The sequence below is a fragment of the Neofelis nebulosa genome, chromosome 7 (assembly GCF_028018385.1).
Source record: "Neofelis nebulosa isolate mNeoNeb1 chromosome 7, mNeoNeb1.pri, whole genome shotgun sequence".
Taxonomy (NCBI): domain Eukaryota; kingdom Metazoa; phylum Chordata; class Mammalia; order Carnivora; family Felidae; genus Neofelis; species Neofelis nebulosa.
Window position 1 is genome coordinate 56,935,006 of NC_080788.1, and position 15,688 is coordinate 56,950,693.

Consider the following 15,688-nt stretch of genomic DNA (forward strand, 5'->3'; position numbering starts at 1 on the left):
ACTAGACAGATGAGAAATCTAAGCTCAGTTATTATTGAAGCCTCTTCCTCTCCATCTTTCAGCATCTGGCCATGGTCTTAGTCATTGCCAAAGCAAAGAAGAGGACCTCTGGCCTTCTGTTCCTACCCTGGCCCTTTATGTGCTTATTGTCTGATAGTGCAGCATGTTTTCTTCAGGCCCAAGCTGGGCCATGTGCTTGCAGTGGTGGGAGGAAAACCACAGAGAGAACAAACACTATACAATGCCTCAACAAATCATCCTATGGCAGGCAGTTACAGAACAAGTTAAATGATGGGAAAAACAGAAAAGAAGTAAGCAACATGGTGCCAGCCTTCAGGTTTCTTAAACACTCAATGGCAAACAGGAACTGCAAAAACAATAAACCAAGAAACACAAATGGAGCATTTTAAGACGTACCATTTAAACTGCAAGGGCTGAAGGAATCCACAGGAGGAAATGACCACTGTAGAGTGGGCTTAATAATAATAAACACATGTATATATAATCCCTCACATTTGTATGGAATTTTATATGTTATGAAGGATTTTCCCCACATTTATAATTTCATTTGAGATATTCTTTAAAATGAGGTTGGCAGGTTAGATATTAGCAGCTTAATTTTACGGATAAGGAAACTGTGACTCAGCTGGCTTTAGTGGCTTGTTCAGTGTCACAGAGCTGGTAGGAGAGGAATAGAAAATTGAGCCCAGATGTCTTTCTACCTAGTCCTTTCTTTGGTCCTTCCTCCACCATTCACCATGGTGAATTGGTTCCCTGGAGTTAAGTTCTAAAGCAGGTTGGAAATCTCTATGTGGAAAAGAAAAGATACATCCAACATTGGCAAGGAGTCCCAATGCCCATGGGAGAGCATGAAAATATATGAGAAGGAAATGGTCAAGTAGGTGGAAGGTTCTGGATATAAAATAGAAAAGACAGGGTATGAAACACTGAAAGAATGTCAAGTGGTGACTAAGGGAACCATTGATATTAGACAGCAAACTCCCCCCTCCTGCCTCCTTGACTAAGAAGTTTACCTCTTACATCTCTTCAAACATGAACAAACATAAAGAAAACAACAGTGTCTTCATGTGGTCCATCATCCAATGCAGACATAATACAATCCCTCTTGGACCCTTTCTAAATCTTAGTCACAGTGAGTGACATCATTCTCATTTCTTGTTTTCTGGGTCCTATATCTAAAGCTTATATTTGGTCTGGACCACACAGACCGAGGAGAATGAAGTCGTTAAGAAGGACATCATATCTACTCGCCACTACACCTCTATAATTCTTAGCAATATTCCATATTGCCACCCACAAGGACCCCACCTAAACCAGTGCAAGAGCTTCCAGGGAGGTGCTACTCGAGCCAGCTTCCTCCATAGAGCACAAAGACAGGGATGGAGCTCAGGAGATGGTGTAATGTATCTCTTAGTGGGACAAGACAGAAGGGCTCAATGGGATGGAGAGCCAATTGACGATAAGATGCCAGATGGGTATGGTGGACTGTTATGGTGTTGTGATGCTCTGTTAATCTCTTCGTAAATATTGTGTGTGGCCTGAAGCTTTGGTGTTGAGAATCTACAGTGATTTCTGTAGTTACAAATAAGAGAGTTATTAGCTAATGAAAAAAAAAAAACAAACACCTCTACCAACATGAAATCTCTTTCCATACCCCTCGCTCTCAACATTGTTATCTATTTTAATAAGCAACAGTATTCTGGCAAATGAAAATTCTCAGAATCCTCAATCACACCCTTATCCCAAAGCCTAGACTTAGTTGGAAAGCTTTATGGCTCTGACTCAGTAGAGCTGGTTATCCTCTTTAATTGGATTGATGGCGACAATTGTAATTACCTTAGATGAGATTGCCTGTAATGTAATTATGCTTCCTTCATCAGCCTGCGCTGGACTTGTGGAATACAACAGAAGATGCCTCCAATTACTGAGAGGTTAAGCAGAGCGTCATATTGCCTCACAAATCATGTTTGTTACTGTATAGGATTTTAAAAATTATGTAGGGAGCTGAAGGAATTGTCCTGTAAAGCAGCTTTTCTGATCCAAAGATGTTCCTGTATATGCTATAAAGTATAGAGTGAGATGGCTACATTCCAGAGCTGTTTTTTTTTTATTTGAATAAAAAAAAACTATTTTGAAGGACTTGACAGAGAGGGCCAATAGCAAACTGTATTTTCGCACTGTTTTGTTACTATTTACTGTTTATAAATAGTGATGGCATCCTAAAAGAGATTTTTGTCAAAAAAAATACAATACACAGCAAAGTTTAACTTTATTTTTTTTATGATTGGAAAATTTACAGTTTCTAAAAGTAACACAATAAATAACAGGAGGTAATTTTAAAATCCTAGTCTTTATGATAGATGGAGCTATAATTAATGCCTAAGGAGCCAGCTGCCTTACTCCAATAATGCCTCTCTCTATTTTCCAATTAACACATGGAGAACTTTAAAAATTTTCAATTGGAAGCCCAGCCTCTAAACAGGACAAGTCTGCCAAACGTACTGCAAACACATGTAGTTTAGGAGAAATGGCACATACTGGAAATCCACCCCAATCTTATTAACTTTTGCATTGCTCTCATTAAAAATAGAGCTGCTTACGGGTTCTTCCTTCTGAAGCATATGAAACATAGAACTTGGAAATGTGCCCTTTTGAAAAACTTATTCCTGTATTCACAAACCAGATGGTGCACATCAAATGCATCCTGACTTCCTAATGAAAAAAAAAAAAAAAAAAAAAAAGGATTCCTATTGTGTTCTTTAATAAGATTAACGCATCCTCAATTGCAACTTTTGACAGATACTCCTGGAAAGTTAAACAACTTGCCAAACACTGTCCTGCTGGCCCTGGACAGGAAGGCCTCAGCTGAGCTGAGGAGCTGTGGGCCATGCTGAGGGGCACCCTGCTTTTAATCCTTCCAAAGGAGGCTCGAGTAGAGGTGGAAGCCTTGCCACAGCGGCTGCTCACAAAGAAATCTTCTGTCTCTGAACATCAGAGACGAAGAGTCTGCTGTCTCATAAAAGGGCTAATCAAGCAAGAAAAAGACAGTCTCTCTCCCTCTCCCTCTCCCTTTCTCTCTCCTCTCTGTCTCCCTCCCGCCCTCCGGTCCACTGCGTAGTCTAGCCATCAAGGTGCTAGGGTGCTCTCATCACTAACACCACCAATAAAAACCTAATTTTAGGCACATTTGTATGTGACACTCATGATTTTGAAACACCAGTAAAAATGTATCCAAAGCCAATCAAATGAAATTGGATTTTTCCAACAATTAGAGAAGAGTATAATGTTGCTTACCTTGGAGAAGGTTGGCTTGTGTGGTCAAAAATCTGAAAAAAGAAAAGAAAGATGGATTAATTTTCTATTATTCTGACTTTTGCCACCATGATACCGTATTAAATACAGCTGTGGTATGTCTATTAATTTAGCAAATCCACGTGTCATTTTCTCTTGCCTGAAGTAATAGAATGGTGTAAGGCAAGCTGGATTCTGACCTGAATCCAATTGCTGTATTTAGTTCCTCTATTAAGTTAGGAATATGTTGGGCCAAGGAAAAGCATCCTCTTGAATAAAAAACTGTGGCAGAGTAGACACTGTAGCTGTCAAACATTATTATTTTCTTTAACTTTCAACAACTTGAAGATCTCTGGTCCACTCTGTCTTATTTTATCTCCCTACACAGATGAGAAAATTTTTTCTTCATGCTGAAACACCCTGTGTCATGAAATGCAGCATCGTATCTCATTTTTCTTCATGAACTGCTCTAATTTAACAGTTGGGCTGGAAGAGCACACATTAGGATCAGTCATATAACACCCCACACTTGGAAATAACAAGTTGGAAGCTTCACATCCTACAAAATAAATCAGTTACTCTATCAATTCTATAAGCCTAAGTGTCTGAAAATTGAAGGAAGGTATTTTGAACAGCATCGTGCAAAAGCTGTTGCTGAGTTAGGTGTTCAGTTAAGCTGCACATCATGTCATGTTCCTAGTTTCCTGGGCCGAAAGCATTTATTTTACATTTTAAATATGCATACCTTCTAACTTGGACTAGAAACAATTTAAAATAACACTACCACCACCAAGTGATGCTATATAGGGTTGATCAATACTTCAAGATTTGAAAAAATTTCCCCAAATGTCACACAATTCCCCGGGACCAGGAGCTTTTCCTTCCTTTAAGGTATGACTCTTTTTCCTCTTGATGTTTTGCCATTAGAAAAAAAAAGAAAAAGAAAAAGAAAACTATTTAACAAACCACTACCAAATCAATCTAAAGGTTAGCATTCTTTTTATTTCAGTGCTCCTTCTTAATGGGCAAAAATTGATTGATTAGCTCACCTAGAACATTCTTAGCCTTAGGGCAGAAAGAGTGCTTTGTACACAACAGTGGACTGGATTTTAAAAAGAAAAAGAAAATCCACATTCAAGAATACAGGAAAGTTCAAAAAGGGAAGGAAATAGAAAAAGCAAGTTCTGAAAGTGTATTAAAATTCTTATATAAATAAATATATATATATATATATATATATATTCTCATATATATATATGGCATGTATGTGTATATACACACACACACAGACAATGGAATATTAACCATAAAAAGAAATGAGATCTTGCTATTTGTTTTGGTTTTTTATTAATATTAAATTTATTGTCAAATTGGTTTCCATGCAACACCCAGTCCTCATCCCAACAGGTGCCCTCCTCAATGCCCATCAGATCTTGCTATTTGTGACAACATGGATGGACCTAGAGGATATTACACTAAATGGAATAATTCAGATGTAGAAATATCAAATGATTTCACTTATATGCGGAATCTAAAATATAAAACAAACAAACAAACACACACAAAAAGCAAACAGACTTAAATACAGAGAACAAATTGGTGGTTGACAGAGGAGAAGGGGGTGGGGGACAGATGAAATAGATAAGGGGGATTAAAAGGTACAGACTTCTAGCTATAAACTAAATAAGTTATAGAGTTGAAAAGTAGAGCATAGGGAATATAGCCAATAATATTGTAATAACATTGTATGGTAATAGTGACTACATTTATTATGGTGAACACTGAGTAATGTGTAGAATTATTGAATCAATGTTATATACCTGAAAGTAATATAACATTGTATGTCAATTATGCTTTAATAAAAAATGACTGACATTAACTAAGATATTATATCTGAAACATTTATTTAAAGTACAAAAACAAAAAATGATATATGGTGTTAGGGTCAAAATAGTGGTTATTTGGGTGATGGGAGGGGATGGCTAGAAGGTAGCACAGGTGTGGGAATTTCTAAGTTGTTGGCTATAGGAGTGTCTTCAGTTTGAGAAAATTCATTAAGCTGAATATTTATAATATGGTTTTATGTGTGAATATTATATTTGAGTAAAACAATTCTCTAATGTGAAAAAAATGATATTCCATCTTAAAATACACATGCAATGAATTTTAAGTTTGAAAAAAATAGTATTTAATATATAAGTACAACTTGTACATTATTTGCAGATGTTTTTCCTTCTCCTTTATGATTTCCAGATATCTGACCTGCCCTAAACATTATTATGCTTTGGTTATCTATAAATCACTGAAAAAGGAGAAAGTTTATGGAATATAGACACTAATTAATGTGGTCCTTATTCATTGTTTAACTCCAGGTAAAGTCATTGAGTCCTTGAAGTTTACAGTTGGAAGGACTTCAGAAAAAAAATTAGCCCAATCATTTCATTTTTTCAGGTGAAGCAGCTTTTATGCAGGAAGGTTAACTAACTTCAGGATTATTTTACAAAAGGGGTGATGTGAAAGATTAATGGAAAATTTTAACTGTGATCTTAAATAATTCCCAGGTGTCTGCTTAATTTTTACCCCTTCTCAGTTCAGATAGAAATATCCACAAAAAGACCTATGTAAGTAAATACAATTAATCATAATCAATCATGTACTGTCTTGCATTTGCTTCAAACCAAAATAGTGAAATGGACACATGGCATCCTGCTGGTTCTAATTTTCCATCAATTCATGAAACACTTCATGCTTTCCTTGTGACAACACAAACCCTTCAGCTTCCTAGCATAATTAATGTTATGAAAGGCACTCATGTGTCCATAGACGTGCCATGAAGTTCCTGATACACATAGTTTACATAAATGATAATAAACATATTATTAACACTTTTTATCAGCCTCAGGACGTCACTTCCTTTATCAATAAATGTTAGATTCAGACTAGATGATATATAGGAATCTAACAGAATGATATAATTAAGCTAAAACAAAAGGACTAGTATAAAGATGCCAACTTTAAATTTAAAACACATATAAAAATGTTGAAAACTGATTATCTCTCCTACGGCCATCATTTCACTGAAAAGGAAAACTTTAACACTAAAAGCATAGGAAGCACCTAATTTCAAAATAAAGACCACTTTTAACTTGAAAGAAAAACTTAGTAAAATATTGTATTATCCTTAAGTTTCCCATAGTGCTATAGATTCATAATAACTTGGTCACAAACCAGTGGTGGTCTATGAACTACCTTTTGGGAGCCACTGCTCTGAAATTCTTCTACAAAGAACTTAAGGACAGTATTCTCCTGGGTTTATTTGATACAATGCTCATCCCCTGAGATGCTTCTAAATAAAGGATTTCCTGGTTTTAGAACAAAAGGGTGTGGTGGTGGTTATGGGTGCCTCACAGTATAACCCCCTTCCATAAATTCTTAGTGAAAAATATTACAGATTTAGAGTTCTCTTGAAATAAGGCAAAATGTTAACTTAATTTCATCTATCATTTAAAAAATTATTTACCCCAGGAAACACAGTACCTGTGTTTCATTCTGCAAAACTAGTGTTCTGCAGACAAGCATTCTATGATTTTCCCACAATCAGCTCCACATCCTGACATGCCAGTTATAGCTAACAGGCCCACCATTCTGCCATTCCCTAATGGTAATGCCGGAGGAATCTTTGACCTACACTCAAGAAATACTGGTGAAGTGAACTGGGGGTGAGCCAACACTGCAGGTGGCACCACAAGGCCAGTCCAGAATCAAGTCCTGGAGGAAGGTAGGTCTTCATAAGTGGGATGGTGCTCTCCCACCCCTATCAGGGCAAGCCATGTCTTCCAGGTCTTCTTTCTTCCCGATAATTTTGGGAAGTTCAGCTGCGTGTAAGGAGACCAAAATAACATTGGCTTAAACAACATAACTTCTGTTTTTCTCTGGTATATACAATTACATTGTTCTGTGCAGTGGTTCTCAAAATGCGGCCCCAGGGAAGGACACCAGCATCACCTGGGAACTTGTTAGAAATGCCATTTTTTTCCTTTATAAAAAAAGTTTATGTATTTATTTTGAGAGCAGGGGAGTGGCAGAGAGGGAAAGAGAGAGAATCCTAAGCAGGCTGTGCTGTCAGTGCAGAACCCAACATGGGGCTCAAACTCATGAACTGTGAGATCATGACTGGAGCCAAAATTGGAAGTTGGACGCTCAACCGACTGAGCCACCCAGGCGCCCTGAAATGCAAATTTTTGAGATGCTTGCCTTAACTACTTAGAGGCTTGTCAAGCCCTCTGGGTGATTCTGATACAAAACTTCTAGAACCACTGGTTCAGAAATAGGCCTGGTAGAATGAGGACTCTGTACCAAGGGGTCTTCCAGGAACCCAGGCTCCTTCTCTCTCAATGCTTCATTCACTGTACCCTAAGATGATTCCATTGTACACATTAACCCAAATGACTTGTTACCATGATGCCTGTGCTTTCTTCCTCAGGAAGCATTTTTCCAAAGCAGGCTCCTCCTCTGAGTTCTCCAGTCATGGGTCTGTTTCAGGCCCCATCAGCTGTACCCGGACTCCTGCAGTAGCCTCCTAATTACCTCTGTCCCGCCTACTGATTCTCTTCAACCTAGTCTACCCCCACCTAACTAGAAGAATTACTAATTTTTTTTATGTGACCTTTGTCTCTCACTAGACCATCATCTGATTCCCCAGTGGCAAAGCTTAAACTCTTAAACTCTGCAATCCCTCATCCGGACACTTTCTGGATTTCAGTTACGGTAAACACCATTTCCAGAACAGACCACATTGTTTTGTCCTCCACACCTTTGCGCACACTATTCCCCTTGCTTAGAATGCCTGTGTTAGAACTCCTACATACACACACACACACACACACACACACACACACACACCCTCAGACACACTTTTTCCAACCTTATTTTTCATTTGAAAAACACCCAGGCGTTCCTCAAAATCTAACCTACACACCACTCTTGTTGGGTCTCTTGCAACTTCCCCAAGCCTGGCTCCTTGCTTCCCTGTGCTCTCATTGTAGGTATTCCTATTCTAGAATACTCATCAAATTGTATTGTAATTTTCTGTGTACACATCTGCCTCCCACATTAGATGGGAAGCTTCTTGGAAGCAGGCACTGTTACCTATTCAATAAACATTAAATGTCCACTTTGTGTTGGGAAGTTCATATCCTAAAGTGTAGAGCTTAGGACAGTGTCAGGGTCCAATGGGTTCCAAATAACAGCAGATTCAAAGCACAAATGAATGAATGTTTTCTGTAAATTCTCTCACTGATTTAATGATTGTAATTAACACCTATTTACAGTATACCTGTGGATGTCCCTGAGAAACATGTAAGTATCTCACTTGTTAGTAACATGTTGGGTTTGGTAACTTCAGAAATGGGGAAGTATTTTCAGAGTAAGTACTGGCCTTTGAAAAGCAAAAGATGGAGAAGGAGGGGAATGAGAATCCCCCCTGGGATCAGGGCAAAAGAAGTGAAATTTCTACACTCAAGGCAAGGAATATGTTTGTACCTGGGAAAATTGGGCAAAATGAGTCCTATAACGATTTCAGCTTTACAGAGAAACAAATATTATCCTTCCAAGTTTGTACGACTTAACGGCACCTGTCCCTCTTGCTGAGCAGGAGATGGTGAGTTATGTTGTCTATGCACTGATGAATTTAAATTTCCTCAGGCATAATTGACTGTGATGTCACTTCACCTTGAAATCATTTCTTTCAATTTTTTGAAAGAAAGGAGAATGTCCTAACATTTGAAGCTTTTCTTCTGATTATTTAAAAAATGAAAGTCTTTTCAGGCAATTGTCCAAATCCAAGAGCTTAAATTAAAATGCTCATTTTCCAAATTTCTCATGTAACTCCTATTTGGATTGAGAATATAGATCTTCTCTTGAATAACCATGGGACAAAGAGGAATGAATACTTCTGAAATTCCAGACTGAGTTAGAATCAAGGACACTTATCAGAGATGAGAAGTAGTCCTGTGGGTCTCAGGAAGAGGCATATAGGCAAGTCAATCTTTTCATGATCTGTCCTGTGCCAAGACCTAGCTTCTTGTTTATTCCATCACTGAATGCTTTCTGGAAGGTTATGTTCATTATGGTACTTTGTCACTAATCTGATAAGAAAAACAATTAATGTGATTGCCAACATTGTCACTTTTCTTAATGAACCAGGCAATATATACATATGCAGTTTTGATGCATAATTGTGGGATGTAAAGTATTATGGACTACATTTACAATTTGTCAATTACAAAGCTACTATACAATGCACATAAAAAATGCTACAATCTTTTCATAATTTTCATGAAGGGCCCTTCTAGATGCAAATTTTTATTTATGTAATTTTCATAGGATGCAATTTGACGTAGTCTCCATCTCCTAAGTAAGGGGTTTGTTGTAAACACTCTATTTAGCTTGCAAGTACCATTCAGTTAAATGACTAATCACAGAAACTCAGTCCATGATCATTGACAAAAATGGTCACACTTACAGCTGAAATTAACACTGAGTAAAATAGATCTGTCTTTCACCCACACCCAGGAAGTCATTCACAGCAAAATGGCTCAACCATGACTTCCAAGTTTGTATGAGATACAATTAATCTGTGCTGTCTGAGTCAGAAAAAAAAATGCATACTTCAGTCTTGTTTTCCCACTCCAAGTACAGTTGAATGCAATGAAGGGGTATTGGTCCACAACAGGGCAGGGCATTCTCTAAATGTGTTTAGATAAGATGTGCAAACTCTTTTTCACATTTTTCTTACCCACTAACCCTTCTCTTATGGCCTACCAAATATAAAGGTATTGATTTTTAATGAAATGTACTTATGAAACAATGATCATATTTTCCCAGCTCCCATTACCTTGATTTCAGAAATAACATCTAGTTCACGTTTGGGATTCACATTATAGCTAGAAGACTCAGAAAATATCAGCAAGAATGCCAGACAGTGGGCAATAATTGCTCCCCCATGGATTTCACTCCTACCCCTGCACAGTTTATTATTTTATACTGACTAGTGTTGGGGTCTTTTGTCCTATTTTTACTACAGTTAAGTCTCTTTCCTGTTCTGTTTTCTACTGTGGCTCTCTCAAAAAGTCACTGTCCCCAGGTTCTCTCTCTTCTACATTTCTTATCAGTGTCAGTAGATAATCTTGCTTCTTCAAACCCAGAGACAGTAGAAGTCAATACATGGGGGCTCTCAACATCCTGAAACTTCCATACATCCACATCGCAATCTTTATTCACACATTTATGTGTCTCTACCCATCCTCCCCTGCTTCTCTCCTGATACAATGAAAGAGGTATTTCTCCTACCATCTAAAGCTTTCAACTTTTAGTACATCTTTCCGTCAATATCTCCAATCAAAAAACAAATGAAAACTTTCTATCAACCTTTTTAGTCCTTGTAAGTCACACTTCTTTAAAGAATTGCCTCCAATCCTCATTCTGTGTTAGCCAGTCCATAAAAAGGACCCTACAACAAACGATTTCTCCTGGTATTCATGTCACTGTGTAGTTTCCTCTCTGTGAAGCTGAGAAGGACTTAGAACTTACTTTTTGGCTAGAAGAATGCAAAAAAGTTATATCATGTGACTTCTGAGGGTAGGTCAAAAGAAGTTTTGCACTTCTCACCTGGATCTCCTGTAACACTTGCTCTTAGGGAAGCTAGATGCCATATAAAGAGTCTAATCAACACGAGATTACTGTACTATTTCAAAACCCAAACTGGCTATGTGGAGAGGTGGAGTGGAGAAAGAGAACGATATCCATCCAGCCCCCAGCAGTTCCTATCATCCCAGGTGAGGCATCCCCTGTGAGTGAAGGAAGTCCTCTTAGACATTTAGCCCAATAGAACCTTCAGATGACTGCAGTTCCAGTCAAGATCTGTCTGCAATTGTAGGAGAGAGATCCTGTATTAGTTTGTATTAGTTTCCTAGGAATACTGTAACAAAGTACCACAGATTGCATAACTTAGAATAGCAGAAATTTATTCTCTCACAGTTCTGAAGGCTAGAAGTCTGAAATTAAGTGTAAGCAGGGCCATACTCCCTCTGAGACTCTGCAAAGAATCCTTCCTTGCCTTTTCCTAGCTTCTGATGGTGGCCATCAATCTTTGGCATTCCTTGGATTACAGCTGCATTGATTCATTCTCTGCCTCTGTCATCACACGGCATTGCCCCTGTGTGTTTCTTTCCTCTTATAAGAATGTCAATCGTATTGGATTAAAACCCACTCTACTCCAGGATGACCTCATCTTAACTATATCTATAAAGACCTTATTTCTAAGTAAGGTCACATTTTGAGGTACTTAGGATTAGGACTTCAATGTATGTTTTTGAGGGACACAATTCAGCTCATAACAGACCTCAATCTAGATCCCTCCAGCTGAACCCAGCCAACCCACAAAACCATGAGAGATAACAATAAATTGTGGTTTAAACCATTAAGTTTTAGGGTGGTGTGTCCCATAGCAATGGATAACCAAAATGCCTTTCTTTACAGAAATCATTTCAACTTACTGCAATCTGGCTTCTGCCAACACATTCTACTGACAAGGTCACAGTGACCTCCTTGGTTTTAACTCAAGGGACAGAGGTACCATTTCAGAAAGATGACATGGCCTATACATCTACTTCCCTTCCTCCCTGTAGTCCATCAAAATGACCAAAGCAATTGGGATATAAGAATAAATTCATCAAATCCCTGAAAAACAAAGAAAGGTGACATCAACAGACAGAAATTTGAAGCATTTCCTAGACTGAAAGCAGACAGAATTGGAAAGAAGATGCAAAAACACAGCCAGGGAACCCATAGCTCAATAGGCCAAGCAGAAGGCCTCTGAAATGGTGACACTTGCAGTCTCCTCAGAGCCCAGGGAAGAAACCAGGCTCTGAGTCGGCAAGATCAGAAGGCTTTGCCAGGAAGCAGGATGAGAAGCCTCTCCTCTTTGTCACTCCCCCCATGAAGAACAGACATGCTCCTTCTTCATGTACAGTAGTTACAAAAATAAAGTGGGAGCTTTCCTTGGGGGTCTCCTACCTTGGGGGTTGGAATCAGAGGGGCAAGAGGCAGTGTCCGCAATAAAGGCAGAACTCCACAGACAGGGAGAAAACAAATTCGAGAGGGGGCCAACAGCTTAACACAGGGGCAGGAGCCAATAAAGTGCTTCCTCTCATCCACTTACCCTTTCCTGCAGCCACAATCCAGGCAGGTGTGGTGCCCTCTGCTGTCCAGCCACCCTCACACCCTGAAGGAAACTTGCCCTGAGGGGACCCTCATGTGATTAAGTCAGCCTATTCACTCATGATATCATTTCACTCCTGATAGTGCAGAACTGTTTCAGAATGAGAGACACTTTTAATTCTGTGTTTCCCAACTTGGGCACTATTGACATTTGGGTCCAGACAATTCTTTGTTGTGGGATCTGTCTTGTGCATTGTAGGATGTAGGGCAAGGAACATTCTTATCTTCTACCCACAAGATGCCATTCAGTATGCCTCCACCACCCCCTCCCTGGGTTGTGACAACCAAAAATGTCTGTAGACATTGCCAAATTGCCTCCTTTGAGAATCAGTTCACGACTGACAAACCCCCTCTCTGGCTCTCTGCTTATTCCTAGGACACCATAAAAGTCCATCCTTTAAGGAAATACTGGTCAGGTCGAATTGTAACTGCCTTCTCAGCTCCTGCTCCCACTCTCTAAATTCTTCCAGGGACTTGACTTTCCTTCACAGACAGAGCCACGATAGAGGCATAGACTTGCAGACAACATCCAGATGTTGGTCTTCACACAGCACTTGCAAATGCCTGCGAGGGAAGCTCTCGGCACTCTTAAACATGTGATTTGTGGTTTCAAATACGTGCAGTTCTTGTGCTAGCTCAAAACTTCTCCCTGAGTAAAGACCTGATGGAGCCCAAGGAGCATGGCTTACAAAAGAGGAAAGGTAGGAGTGGGAGGTTGAAAGGCTGGTACCAGAGATTCGACTCCTGAGAAGTGAAGTCAGTGGTGGGCATAAAGTATTCTCTGAAGGGTTGGGGTAGAGAAGAAAAAGGGCTAAAATTCTGCCCCTAGACAGCAGGCCTTGCTGAAATTTCATTTGAGCTAAATGCCAGGAAAGACGAGCCTCACCCACACTCCTGGAGATGAAGGGTAAGGTGGAAGGACTCCTGGAGAGTGAGAAAAGAAACTTCACTGGGGTCATGGCCAGAGTCTGTAGGGGGATCCTTCTGGCAGGCCAACTCCCACTAGCGGGATTGGGAGTGTGTGTTGGGGGAGGGGCAGGTGTAAGGAGAAGAGGCCCCTTCAACTTGGTGTTTCCATAGGCAGCGGGGGAATTTCCTCATTAGTTAGGCATTCAGTTATCTTTCTTTAGAGTTTTCCTATGAAAGTCAATGCACACGTGTAACCTTCCAGTGGCTCTTTCCAGAAGTAACACATCTGTCCAGGTGAATCAATGTTGTCAGCTCAACTCTCATTAACTGTAACAGCAAGCTCACTGCCATGCACACGGAGAAGGGGAAAGTGATCCAGGCATTTTACAATTTACCAAGATGTCAAAGTGGTACCTCTTAAAAAAACTGTTATTGCTTCACAGGAGAGGTCAGCTAACTCTAAGCCCACCATCTATTTTTGTAAATAAAATTTTATGGGAACACAGCCACACTCACATCATCTTTGGCTGCTTACAATGGCAGAATAGATTATTCTAGATTCTGGAAAGTCTGACGTATTAACTATCTTGCTCTTTACATAAAAAGCTTGCCAACGCAGCTCCAGGGTATTGAAGGCCCATTTGTTTTTAATATTCCATCCAGTTGCCTGCTTTTCTTCTCTGTGCTTTAGCTGTACTTAAATAGAATGTGAAGTTTTCAATATAAGACTAATAGTTTTTGTAGAAGACCTATTTAGATTTCCTTACTTTAAAAAAAAATTAGTGCTTTCCAGAAAGGTCTGGAACGCGGCAGCACGGTGTAGTGTGGACCTGCAGGTCTGCAGGGATGTAAAGTGGAATGAAGAAAGATGAGACAAGGAGTGTCTGGATGGGAGGACTGAACACAAGGTGATGGTTCTTTGTAAACCCAGGAAGAGTCACATGGCCTGGGGTCAAGGCAGGATGGAGGGAGCTTTGTCTCCCAGGACTCTTCTCCATTCCCAGCCATCCTGGTTTTTTTTCCAGGTTTGCTCCTTTCATGGGCCCAAGGCTCCCCCAGCTGGGGGACGGGGCTTCTTCCCTGGTCACCTATCCAGGAATGCCAAAGCCCTGTCTTCCTGTCTGTTGCTCCTATTTTGTGATCGTCCTCTGTTCTTCCCTTCCTCGCCCTCAAACTCAGATCCCCTGGAGATTACCACCTCCAGCTTACCCCTCTGGCAGCTTTCCCAGCCCACTGGAAGTACCCTGGGGAGAAGAGAATGAACATAAACACAGGCAGGTCTTGTAAAAAACCTGTCAGATTTCATTTTGAAAATCTCACCCTGCATTTAAATAACAGTTCTAGCACAAAACAAGTAGCAAAACAGAGTTTTCTTTGCAAATTGATGGCTAAGGGGCAGGGGGGGGGGCGCTTGTGAATGCATCTGTTCTGTAGGAATTTTGTTGAAGAAAATTCAGTTGAATTCAGTGAAGCACTGTTACTATGAGCCAGCTGCTGGCGCATGCGGGAGGCTTTGCTCATAGAACTCCAATTTAAAATAGTGTTGATTTAAAAGTAGTTTAACCTTCCCAAAGTAAAATCTTGTTTATACAATGACTGGCCATCAGAACATGTGGATAATACGACCGCTTTGTATTTATTTGCATTTGTGTAATATTTCACAACATATAAAGCACTTTCACAGAGATGACCCTATTTCGTCTTGCAAGCCAATCTGGGAGGTAGGTAACATGCTATTCCTGTGGCAACGTAAGTGAATGAAGACTCAGTGAGGTTCACTGCCTTATGATAAGAAGAGCACACTAACTGAGGCTTTGATTGCTGAGTTCTTGGAATTTTCTCTAGCATTCTTGCTGTGTTTTCTAAATTAGATGCTGGTTCTTATCTCATCATGGGCCCCTGTCACTTCTTGCAAGAGGCCCCTGAATTCTTATGCCCACTATGCACTGTCTATACAATAAATAAAGGATACACCACAGACACATCTAAAGAAGCCACAATAAATCGCATATAATTAACGCATTTAAAAGGCACCTTTTGTCATTTTTACATACAACAGATATTAAAGGTAAGTATCTTTTTTTTTTTTAATTATAGAAAGAGTTGCTCATCTAAAAATGCTGAGAAACAATAAACAAACAAGGTTTACTGAAGTGAGTACTGCCAGGTTTTGGGGAACCACAGGAAG

General features: G+C 39.6%; 1 protein-coding gene across 1 annotated transcript in view; it reads right to left on the minus strand.

Moving 5' to 3' along the window:
- The window catches only part of SEMA6D (semaphorin 6D), a 579,833-nt gene that overhangs the window by 172,166 nt on the left and 391,979 nt on the right, over window positions 1-15,688 (minus strand). Inside the window, exon 4 of the mRNA XM_058737838.1 lies at window positions 3,316-3,347. The gene's annotated coding sequence lies outside the window, so the exon portion shown is untranslated. The remainder of the gene's footprint in view (window positions 1-3,315; window positions 3,348-15,688) is intronic.